Source organism: Lissotriton helveticus, chromosome 6, assembly GCF_964261635.1.
Source record: "Lissotriton helveticus chromosome 6, aLisHel1.1, whole genome shotgun sequence".
Taxonomy (NCBI): Eukaryota; Metazoa; Chordata; class Amphibia; order Caudata; family Salamandridae; genus Lissotriton; species Lissotriton helveticus.
Window position 1 is genome coordinate 801,025,464 of NC_136067.1, and position 11,579 is coordinate 801,037,042.

Consider the following 11,579-nt stretch of genomic DNA (forward strand, 5'->3'; position numbering starts at 1 on the left):
ACTAGGAATTTAAAACCTGTGAGTAAGACCAATCGGTCACAAACCTAAAGCTGAATAACACAGAAAGGAATTTTGTCTAGTTACCGTAGATGCAAGCATGTCATTGGCCTAGGAACTTGCCCATGAGGAAAGTTTTGGTCTCCTTCTTGAAGCGTGATAGAGAGGGGATTTTTCGGATGTCAGGCGAGAGTGAGTTCCAAATTGTTGGTGCTGCTCCGGAGAATGCCCTATTGTAAGTTCTTTTTTTCTGAAAGCGAGCAGGTTGGAGCAAGAGGTTTCTAGCAGACCTGGAGTTCCTAGTTCCTCCAGACATCACCAGTTTCTGCACCAGATAGGCAGGGGAGTTTGTGTAGAGGACCTTGTGAGTAATGCATGCAATTTTCAGCTGTATTCTAGCCTCCATAGGGAGCCAATTTAGTGCTTTCAAATGTGGAGAGATGTGGTCAAATTTCCTGGTGCCTTTGAGTAATCTCGCGGCCGCATTGAGGCAGGCTCTTAGAGGAGCCAGAGAAATTTTAGGTAAACCAGAGAGGGTGGAACACCCATATTCCAGTCTCGATATGACTTGTGCTTGGACTGCCATTTTTAAGTCTAGAGCATCTATGAAGGGTTTTAGCTTCCACAAGTAGCTCAGGTGGAATCTGGCTGATTTAGCCATTGAGCTAATGTGGTCACACATGTTCAAGTTACTGTTGAAGAGTACGCCCAAGAATTTGGCAGAGTTCACAATGGTTGGTTGGCAGTTTAATGCTGTGATGGCTTTGATCCAAGTCTCGATCTCAGGGTTGGCTTTAGAGGGGGAGATCAGAAGGAATTCGGTTTTCTTTGCATTCTGTTTCGGTTGGTTAGCGGCTAGCCATTGGACAGTTGGTTTCAGGGACTCGTTCAGGGTAATGATCTCCTCAAGTAATATTGATGTATATTTGGGTGTCGTCCAGGTACATGTGGTAGGAGATGTTGGGGGTGCGAAGAACATCAGTGAGTGGCTCTAAGTAAAGGTTAAAGAGGGTGGATGATAAGGTTGGACCTTGGGGGACACCGACTGTGACTGGGGTGGGAACTGATTGTTTGCCGTTAATGAGGAATCTCTGAGATCGGTTATGTAGGAAGGACCTAAACCATTCTAGAACAACGCCATCGATCCCCATCCTGAGATTAAGACGTTCGGGTAGTTTATCATGGTTGACTGTATCCAAGGCGGAGGATAGATCTAGGAGGATTAGAAGGCAGGTTTTGCCTTGGTCAAGGGCTTGGAAGGCATCATCCACGATGTGGAGCATAATGGTTTCCATGCTGTGCCCCGGTCTGAAACCCGATTAAAAGTTGTCCAATAGGTGGAAGTTATTGATGTGCTGACTTAGTTGCTGTTGGACACATTTTTCTAACACAGTAGCAAACAGAGGGATATTGGAGATAGGTCTGAAGTTGTCGGAGGACGAGGGGTCCAGCAATGGCTTTTTTAGGATAGGAAGGACTTTACTGGCTTTCAAATGGTCCGAGGTCAAGCCCTGCTGAAGTGAAGCATTGACTATTGTAGTCCAGCAGGGAATAATGGCTTGGGTGACAGTGGCGAGGCAGTTACATGGTAGAGGGCCATTGAAGTGGTTATTGGGGTTCAAAGTAGAGAGGATTTTCAAGATGGAGTCTTCGTCATAGTATTCCAAGTCGGTCCAGTGAGCTTGGTTTTTAGGTGGGGCCAGTGTGGGTAGTGCAGAGAAAGGGGGGTCAGGGGGGATGAAAGTAATCAGCAGTATTCAGTTCAATTTCTAGTGCCATGGTTTTATCAGTAAAGAAAGAGGAGAATTCCTCTGAGGTTATTAGAGATTTAGGGGATTCTTTCTGAGATTTAGCCAGTTTATTAGATTGGTGATTGATCAGATCAAAGAGCTTGCGGGGTCTGTTCCTGGCATTCCCCAATTTCGATCTGAAGTATTCTTTTTTTGAGTAAAGGATGTGTTTGTTGTAAGAGTTTCTTGCCTGGCTGAGAAGTTTAAGGTGCTCAGTGGAGGGGTGTTGTCTCCAGATTCTTTCAGCTTGTCTTAGGGATCTCCTCTCCATGTTGAGGGAATCAGAGAACCAGGGGTTTTTGTCTTTGATTTGTGACCTTTTTAGTTTTAGAGGGGCCAGGTCGTCCAGGATGTTCAATATCGATGCTGAGTAATGATCATTGAGGTCACTGACCTAAGTTATATGCGAGGGGGGAGATCGGAATTGCAGCGTGCTTCCAGTTTGATAAGGTCAAGGTTTTTAGTGTCTCTGATCCAGCACTTGGGAATCATCGATTGCGGTGTCTTTGACTTGCGGGTCCCTGGTAAAACGAAGGTGATGGTGTGGTGGTCGGACCAGTCGCATGGGCCTATAGAGACAAATTTGACTGCGGATTCTTTAGAGATGATCCAGTCCAGGGTGGCCCCTTTTGAGTGAGTAGACAGGGAGCAGGCTTGGGACAGGGCTTGATCAGTAAGGAGGTCTTTGATAGCGTTGAGATGGGGGTCTTTAAGGTCATTCCAATGCAGGTTAAAGTCACCAAGGAAGATTTCTTTAGTATTGGATGGAATCTTGGTTGTGATGATATCCAAGAGGAGGTCACTGAAAGAGTTGTTCGAGCCAGGGGGGAGGTAAAAGATGTGCAAGTTGCAAAGATGTAATGAGTTGCTGGAAATGAAGAGGGCGAGATATTCGCAGGAGTCAGTGGAGTCCGCTAGGAGTTCCGTGACCAAGAGGTAGGATCGGTAGAAGCAGGCGATGCCTCCACCTTTTTTGTTGGAGAGTCTGTCTAGTCTAGCAATGCTGTAGTTAGGAGGGATTACGAAGTCGAGGCAAGGGGAAGAGTATTCATTGAGCCAGGATTCGGTTAGTATAGTTAGGTCTATGTTTTTATTCAGAATGAGGTCAGCAATATCCGAGGCATGTTTAAGAGCAGAATGGCAATTAATTAAGAGGCCCAATAGTGGGGAGTCTGGGGGAGTGTCAGGGGTCAGGACAGATAGAGGCAAAGGCGCGAGGTTGCTTTTAACCACACTTCTGTTGTGAAGTGTAGCTGGTCTGTTGGGGTTGATGGAGACTGTGCAGATGTGCTGTTTAGGACTCGGATCTTGAGGGCAGGGGAAGTCTTGGGCAGCGTTATGGTCTTGGAGGATAGCTAGGATTTCCTCACCCGTGAGGTCCGAGGGGGAGGAGGTGGTAGAGGTGGAATTGTAAGTGAGTGCAAGAGCTCGAGATTCTACCTCAGATAGGAGGCAGGGATGTTTGCGCGGACGAAGATCTCTTAGAGGTAGCGGAAGTGGGTGAATGAGAGGGTCGGCGATCTTAGGGGGAGGATTGAGGCGAATTGAGGTTGGCGAGGGTGATCTTAAGGGGGGAGGATTGAGGTGTTTTGAGGTTAGCAAAGGTGAGTTTGGCGAGGCGAAGAAGGTTCATAAGATCTAGAATGGAGCTATGAATGCTCTGGGTTAGACTAGTCGCTCTGTAGTGCAGATTCTTTAGATCCTTAAAGGGTGGGGGTGCTAGAGTGGTGGGGTGCAAAGGTTCAGGGTCAGTGTCGGTAGCCCATGGAGGTGACAGATGAGAAGGGTAAACTTGAGCCGATTCAAATGTCATTGGAGGCGTTACCAGTTTGCGGTTATTGAACATGGTTGGCGGGGAGGTGAGCAGAGGTCCGGGGGGGACTCCTTTGGTGGGGTTAGCTGTCATGGATAGGTTGACCCGTATGGGGGGCCGATGAAGGGCAGGTTCGAGCTGAGAGCGGTGTTTTTGGGGGAGAGCCAGCCTCACGGTTGGTGGGGGGCGTTAGGTGGCGGGGATCAGAGGAGTGGAATCAAATTTATTTTGTATAATTCAATATCCGCGATGATCTAGGAATAGAATGAGGGGGAAACTATGTAATGGCTGACAGTGTGAAATGTGTCAGTATGAAATAAGCAGCAACCTTCCCATGTTTTCTTGTTTAATATACTCACGATTTGTTAGCCTTACTGACAAAAAACTAGGCCCAACCCCACTTTCTAAAAGTGGCATGTTCAGAATTGTGACATTAAATTAAACTATACCATTGAAAAGGATTTTAAATTACAATTAATTTCAGTATAAATAGTATATTTATATCTGCTCCCAACCAATTCAAAGTTAACACTTATTATATGTAATAGGGTAAACCATTGTTTCTCAATGGGCGAGATAGGCCTTGCAATAGTGAAAAGTGACTTTAGGAGTTGTTCACTGCCAGGACATCTAAAACTTAAGCACACATGTCCTACTTTATTAAATACATTGCACCTGCCCTATGAGCCTTTATGACCTGCCTTAGGGTGATTTTCCTGTATTAAAAGGGAAGGTTTAGTCTGGGGATAAAGGTTTATTTTGAAAGGTTGAAATGGTATTTTAAAACTGCGCTACAGGCTACAGTGGCAGGCCTGAGCAATATTTTAAAAGGTTACTTTAGTGCAGGGGTGCCCAAACCTGTCCTGGCGGGCCGTATCCATGCCAGATTTTTGGGATATCCCCATCTGGTGATCACGGTTCGATCCCCGGCGCCGGCGGCAGATCAGAGTGCCCAGGACGGGGTCCATGTGACCCGGGCAGTCCTATCCCCTGGGTGTACGTGGTTGTCCGACATGTCGGTCGTATTTGCTTTTACGTACCGGATCGGAATCGGCCCCCATAAAATCGTACGTAAAGTATATAGCAAATCAACCTGAAATCTGCTGGGTCAGAAAGGGCTCGATTCCGATCCGTGTCGGAAGGTTAGGAGTCCGTACGAATTTGTCGGGACGGCATGGCAGAGTGCCCGGGACGGGCTCCATGCGTCCCGGGCATTCGTCCCCTGGGCGTCCGGGGCTACATCCAGGCTGACGGTATGGCAGAGTGCCCGGGTCGGGCTCCATGGTTTTCACGGTGGTCCTCCCCTGGGTGTCAGGGGGCTCCTGGCCGACGGCATGGAAAAGTACCCAGGACGGGCTCCATGCGTCCCGGGCATTTGTCCCCCCGGCGTCCGGGGCTCCATCCAGGCCGACGGCATGGCAGAGTGCCCGGGTCGGGCTCCATGGTTTCCAGGGTGGTCCTCCCCAGGGTGTCGGGGCGCTCCATGCCGAAGGCATGGAAAAGTGCCCAGGACGGGCTCCATGCGTCCCGGGCATTTGTCCCCCGGGCGTCCGGGGCTCCATCCAGGCCGACGGCATGGCAGAGTGCCCGGGTCGGGCTCCATGGCTTTCACGGTGGTCCTCCCCTGGGTGTCTGGGGGCTCCAGGCCGAAGGCATGGAAAAGTGCCCAGGACGGGCTCCATGCGTCCCGGGCACGGGCACGGGGACGGGGACAGGGTCGGGAGAGTCCAGGCGGCTTCACTTCCGTGTCCAGCCATCTGATCGCCCAGATTCCCTCGGCCATCTGGTCGCCCGGATCCCCTCGGGCATCTGGTCGCCCGCAACGCTTTCCTATGGGGCGACCAGATGGCCGAACTTCCCTGGAAGTCCCGATGAGGTGCCATTCGCCGCCCGGATCCCAGCGAGGGCTCCAGGAGGTTGGGTACATTCGCGCCTTGGGTCCCCTCTGTCACCTCGCGTGCACAGATTACAAGAAAAGGGGGTAATTTTCCTCCGGATTACTAGGGAGAAGGGTACGCCCGGACACCCCTCCGAGGCTGGTGGTTCTCTGCCATGGGGACCAGATGGGCTATGCCTGGGCAACACCTCCCTAGGCCACCCGGGGCTTCCTTCCTCCAGGCCAACTGCATGTCAAATTGCCCAGGACGGGCTCCATGGCTCCTGGGCAGTCGTCCCCCGGGCGTCCGGGGCTCCATCCAGGCTGACGGCATTGAAAAGTGCCCAGGACGGGCTCCATGCGTCCCGGGCATTCGTCCCCTGGGCGTCCGGGGCTCCATCTAGGCTGACGGTATGGCAGAGTGCCCGGGTCGGGCTCCATGGTTTTCACGGTGGTCCTCCCCTGGGTGTCTGGGGGCTCCAGGCCGAAGGCATGGAAAAGTGCCCAGGACGGGCTCCATGCGTCCCGGGCATTCGTCCCCCCGGGCGTCCGGGGCACCCATCTCCATGAGGCCAACGGCATTGGCAAAGTACCCAGGACGGGCTCCATGGGTCCCGGGCAGACCTCCCCCCGGGCGTCCGGGGCTCCCACCTCCAGGCCGACGGAATGTCAAAGTACCCAGGACGGGCTCCATGGGTCCCGGGCAGCTTCCCCCGGGGCGTCCGGGGCACCCACCTCCAGGCCGACGGCATGTCAAAGTACCCAGGACGGGCTCCACGGGTCCCGGGCATTCCTCCCCCAGGTCGTCCGGGCCCTAGAGCTCCGGTGGTCCAACCTGCGCCTGAGGCCCAGCCGGGGTCCTAGAGCCCTGCCTTGCGTGGGCAGGCAGTCAGGAACCCTACCGCGAAGGCTTGGGATGGATGGGGAGCTGGGAGTCCTTTCGATCCCGGCCCTCTGGTCGCCCGCGATGCTTTCCAATGGGGCGACCAGATGGCCGGGCTTCCCTGGAAGTCCCGATGAGGTGCCATTCGGCTCCTGGATCCCAGAGAGGGCTCCATGAGGTCGGGTTCTTTTACGCCTTGGGTCCCCTCTGTCACCGCGCGTGCACGGATTGCAAGAAAGGGGGGTAATTTCCCTCCGGATTACTAGGGGCAGGGTACGCCCGGACACCTCTCCAGGGCTGGTGGTTCTCTGCCCGGGGGACCAGATGAGATATGCCTGGGCAACACCTCCCCCGGGCGTCTGGGGGCTCCATTCTCCGGGCCAACGGCATGGCTCAATGCCCAGGACGGGCTCCACGTGTCCCGGACAGACCTCCCCTGGGCGTCCGGGGCACCCATCTCCATGAGGCCAACGGGATGGCAAAGTACCCGGGAAGGGCTCCACGGGTCCCGGGCAGCCTTCCCCCGGGCGTCCGGGGCTCCCACCTTTAGTCCGACGGCATGTCACACTGCCCAGGACGGGCTCCATGGGCCCCGGACAGACCATCTCCAGGAGGCCAACGGGATGGCAAAGTACCCGGGAAGGGCTCCACGGGTCCCGGGCAGCCTTCCCCCGGGCGTCCGGGGCTCCCACCTCCAGGCCGACGGCATGTCACAGTGCCCAGGACGGGCTCCATGGGCCCCGGACAGCCCGCCCCCCGGGCGTTCGGGGCACATATCTCCAGGAGGCCAACGGCGTTGCAAAGTACCCGGAAAGGACTCCACGGGTACCGGGCAGTCCTCCCCCCGGGCGTCCGGGGCACCCATCTCCATGAGGCCAACGGCATTGGCAAAGTACCCGGGAGGGGCTCCACGGGTCCCGGGCAGGCCTCCCCCGGGCGTCCAGGGCACCCACCTCCAGGCCGACGGCATGTAAAAGTGCCCAGGACGGGCTCCATGGGTCCCGGGCAGCCCACCCCCGGGCATCTGGGGCACCCATCTCCAGGAGGCCAACGGCGTTGCAAAGTACCCGGGAAGGGCTCCACGGGTACCGGGCAGTCCTCCCCCGGGCGTCCGGGGGCTCCCTTCTCCAGGCCGACGGCATGGTTCAATGCCCAGGACGGGACGTCAAGTGGCCAGGACGGGCTCCATGCGTCCCGGGCATTCATCCCGGGACGGGGACGGGGTGGGGAAGAGTCCAGGCGGCTTCACCTCCATGCCCAGCCATCTGGTCGCCCGGATTCCCTCGGCCATCTGGTCGCCCGGATCCCCTCGGGCATCTGGTAACCCGCAACGCTTTCCTATGGGGGGGACCAGATGGCCGAACTTCCCTGGAAGTCTTAATGAGGTGCCATTCGCCTCCCGGATCCCAGCGAGGGCTCCATGAGGTCGGGTTCTTTCACGCCTTGGGTCCCCTCTGTCACCTCGCGTGCACAGATTGCAAGAAAGGGGGGTAATTTGCCTCCGGATTACTATGGGGCAGGGTATGCCCGGACACCCCTCCAGGGTTGGTGGTTCTCTGCCATGGGGACCAGATGGGATATGCCTGGGCAACACCTCCCTAGGCCACCCGGAGCTTCCTTCCTCCAGGCCAACTGCATGTCAAATTGCCCAGGACGGGCTCCATGGCTCTTGGGCAGTCGTCCCCCGGGCGTCCGGTGCTCCATCCAGGCCGACGGCATGGCAGAGTGCCCAGGACAGGCTCCATGCGTCCCGGGCCTTCGCCCCCCCCGGGCGTCCGGGGCTCCATCCAGGCTGACGGCATGGCAGAGTGCCCGGGACGGGCTCCACGGGCCCCGGGCGTCCGGGGCTCCCTTCCCCGGGCCAGCGGCATGTCAGAGTGCCCAGGACGGGCTCCACGGGCCCCGGTCATCCGGGGCACCCTTCCCCGGGCCAGCGGCATGTCAGAGTGCCCAGGACCAGTTCCACGGGTCCCGGGCAGTCCTCCCCCGGGCGTCCGGGGCTCCCTTCCCCGGGCCAAAGCATTTCAGAGTGCCCAGGACGGGCTCCACGGGTTCCGGGCGTCCAGGTCTCCCTTCCCCGGGCCAACGGCTTGTCAGAGTGCCCAGGACGGGCTCCACGGGCCCCGGGCGTCCGGGGCACCCTTCCCCGGGCCAGCGGCATGTCAGAGTGCCCAGGACGAGTTCCACGGGTCCCGGGCAGTCCTTCCCCCCCGGGTGGCCGGGGCTCCCTTCCCCGGGCCAAAGCATTTCAGAGTGCCCAGGACGGGCTCCACGGGTCCCGGACGTCCGGGGCTCCCTTCCCCGGGCCAACGGCATACAGGAGTGCCCAGGACGGGCTCCACGGGTCCCGGACGTCCGGGGCTCCCTTCCCCGGGCCAACGGCATACAGGAGTGCCCAGGACGGGCTCCACAGGTCCCGGTCGTCTGGGGTCCCTCCCCCCGGGCCAACAGCAGGTCAGAGTGCCCAGGACGGGCTCCACGGGTCCAGGGCAGCCCACCCCCCGGGCGTTCGGGGCACCCATCTCCAGGAGGCCAACGGCGTTGCAAAGTACCCGGGAAGGGCTCCACGGGTACCGGGCAGTCCTCCCCCGGGCGTCCGGGGCTCCCTTCTCCAGGCCAACGGCATGGTTCAATGCCCAGGACGGGCTCCATGTGTCCCAGACAGACCTCCCCCGGGCGTCCGGGGCACCCATCTCCAGGCCAACGGCATGGCTCAATGCCCAGGACGGGCTCCATGGGTCCGGGGAGGCGTCCCATGCGCCTCCGGGCTTGGGAGCCCCGGCTGGGTCCAGGGGCCCGGGCGGGCCCCGGGTCGGGTGCTCCGGCCCTGGTCCCTGTCTCCCAGCCTACCGCACTGCCAAGGGCCTAGGAATGGGTTCCGTTGTTCCCGGGGAGCCTCCCCTTGCTTGGCTGGGTTCAGGAGCAGTGGCTAGGGCCCCTGAGGGCCCGGGGAGGGCGGCCTCCCCACCCCGGGCTCTGTCCTTGGTCCTGCTGCGTGGCAGGGTGCCCGGGACGGGGTCCGGAGGGACCGGGGAGGCGTCCCATGCACCTCCGGGCTTGGGAGCCCCGGCTCGGTCCAGGGGCCCGGGCGGGCCCCGGGTCGGGTGCTCCGGCCCTGGTCCCTCTCTCCCAGCCTACCGCACTGCCAAGGGCCTAGGAATGGGTTCCGTTGTTCCCGGGGAGCCTCCCCTTGCTTGGCTGGGTTCAGGAGCAGTGGCTAGGGCCCCTGAGGGCCCGGGGAGGGCGGCCTCCCCACCCCGGGCTCTGACCTTGGTCCTGCTGCGTGGCAGGGTGCCCGGGACGGGGTCCGGAGGGACCGGGGAGGCGTCCCATGCACCTCCGGGCTTGGGAGCCCCGGCTGGGTCCAGGGGCCCGGCCGGGCCCCGGGTCGGGTGCTCCGGCCCTGGGCCCTGTCTCCCAGCCTGCCGCACTGCCAAGGGCCCGGGAAGGGGTTCCGATGTGCCCGGGGAGCCTCCCCTTGCTTGGCTGGGTTCAGGAGCAGTGGCTAGGGCCCCTGAGGGCCCGGGGAGGGCGGCCTCCCCACCCCGGGCTCTGTCCTTGGTCCTGCTGCGTGGCAGGGTGCCCGGGACGGGGTCCGGAGGGACCGGGGAGGCGTCCCATGCACCTCCGGGCTTGGGAGCCCCGGCTGGGTCCAGGGGCCCGGCCGGGCCCCGGGTCGGGTGCTCCGGCCCTGGGCCCTGTCTCCAAGCCTGCCGCACTGCCAAGGGCCCGGGAAGGGGTTCCGATGTGCCCGGGGAGCCTCCCCTTGCTTGGCTGGGTTCAGGAGCAGTGGCTAGGGCCCCTGAGGGCCCGGGGAGGGCGGCCTCCCCACCCCGGGCTCTGTCCTTGGTCCTGCTGCGTGGCAGGGTGCCCGGGACGGGGTCTGGAGGGACCGGGGAGGCGTCCCATGCGCCTCCGGGCTTGGGAGCCCCGGCTGGGTCCAGGGGCCCGGGCGGGCCCCGGGTCGGGTGCTCCGGCCCTGGGCCCTGTCTCCCAGCCTGCCGCACGGCCAAGGGCCCGGGAAGGGGTTCCGATGTGCCCGGGGAGCCTCCCCTTGCTTGGCTGGGTTCAGGAGCAGTGGCTAGGGCCCCTGAGGGCCCGGGGAGGGCGGCCTCCCCACCCCGGGCTCTGTCCTTGGTCCTGCTGCGTGGCAGGGTGCCCGGGACGGGGTCCGGAGGGACCGGGGAGGCGTCCCATGCGCCTCCGGGCTTGGGAGCCCCGGCTGGGTCCAGGGGCCCGGGCGGGCCCCGGGTCGGGTGCTCAGGCCCTGGGCCCTGTCTCCCAGCCTGCCGCACTGCCAAGGGCCCGGAAAGGGGTTCCGATGTGCCCGGGGAGCCTCCCCTTGCTTGTCTGTGTTCAGGAGCTCCATCCGGGGCCCCTGAGGGCCCCGGGGAGGGTGGCCTCCCCACCCCGGGCTCCGTCCTGGGTCCTGCCGCGGGGCAGGGTGCCCGGGACGGGGTCCGGCGGGCCCGGGGAGGCTTCCCCTGTGCCTCCGGGCCTGGGAGCCCCGGCTGGGTCCAGGGGCCCGGTCGGGGCCCCGGGTCGGGCGCTCCGGCCCTGGGCCCGGTCCCCCGGGCTGCCGCTCCACCCAGGGCCCAGGACAGGGGTCCGTCGGTCCCTTGCAGGCCTCCCCTGCTTGTCAAGGTGTAAGCGGGCCCCGGGTCGGAGGGCCCGCCGGCCCCTGGCAGCCTCCATGGCTGTGGCCCGGCTGGGGCCCCGGGCCTCCGGCCCGCCATGCCCCGGGCGCCCGCTCCCTCCTTCGTGGGGGCACGGGGCGACCGGATGGCGTCCCTTTCGTGCCCGGCCATCTGGTCGCCCGGATCCCCTCGGCCATCTGGTCTCCCGGATCCCCTCGGCCATCTGGTCTCCCGGATCGCCTCGGCCATCTGGTCGCCCGCAATGCTTTCCAATGGGGGCGACCAGATGGCCGAACTTCCCTGGAAGTCCCGATGAGGTGCCATTTGCCTCCCGGATCCCAGCAAAGGCTCCAGGAGGTCGGGTACTTTTGCGCCTTGGGTCCCCTCTGTCACCTCTAGTGCACGGATTACAAGAAAGGGGGGTAATTTTCCTCCGGATTACTAGGGAGAGGGTCAGTCAGACCTCCGTGTGGTCTGGCGATTCTGAATCAGGGGAAGGCAGGACCCGGGCCCTCCCGCCGGGGCCCCCAGGGGCCTGGGTACGCACCTGCTGCTTAGCCCCCTTGCCGATGGGCCTTTTCCT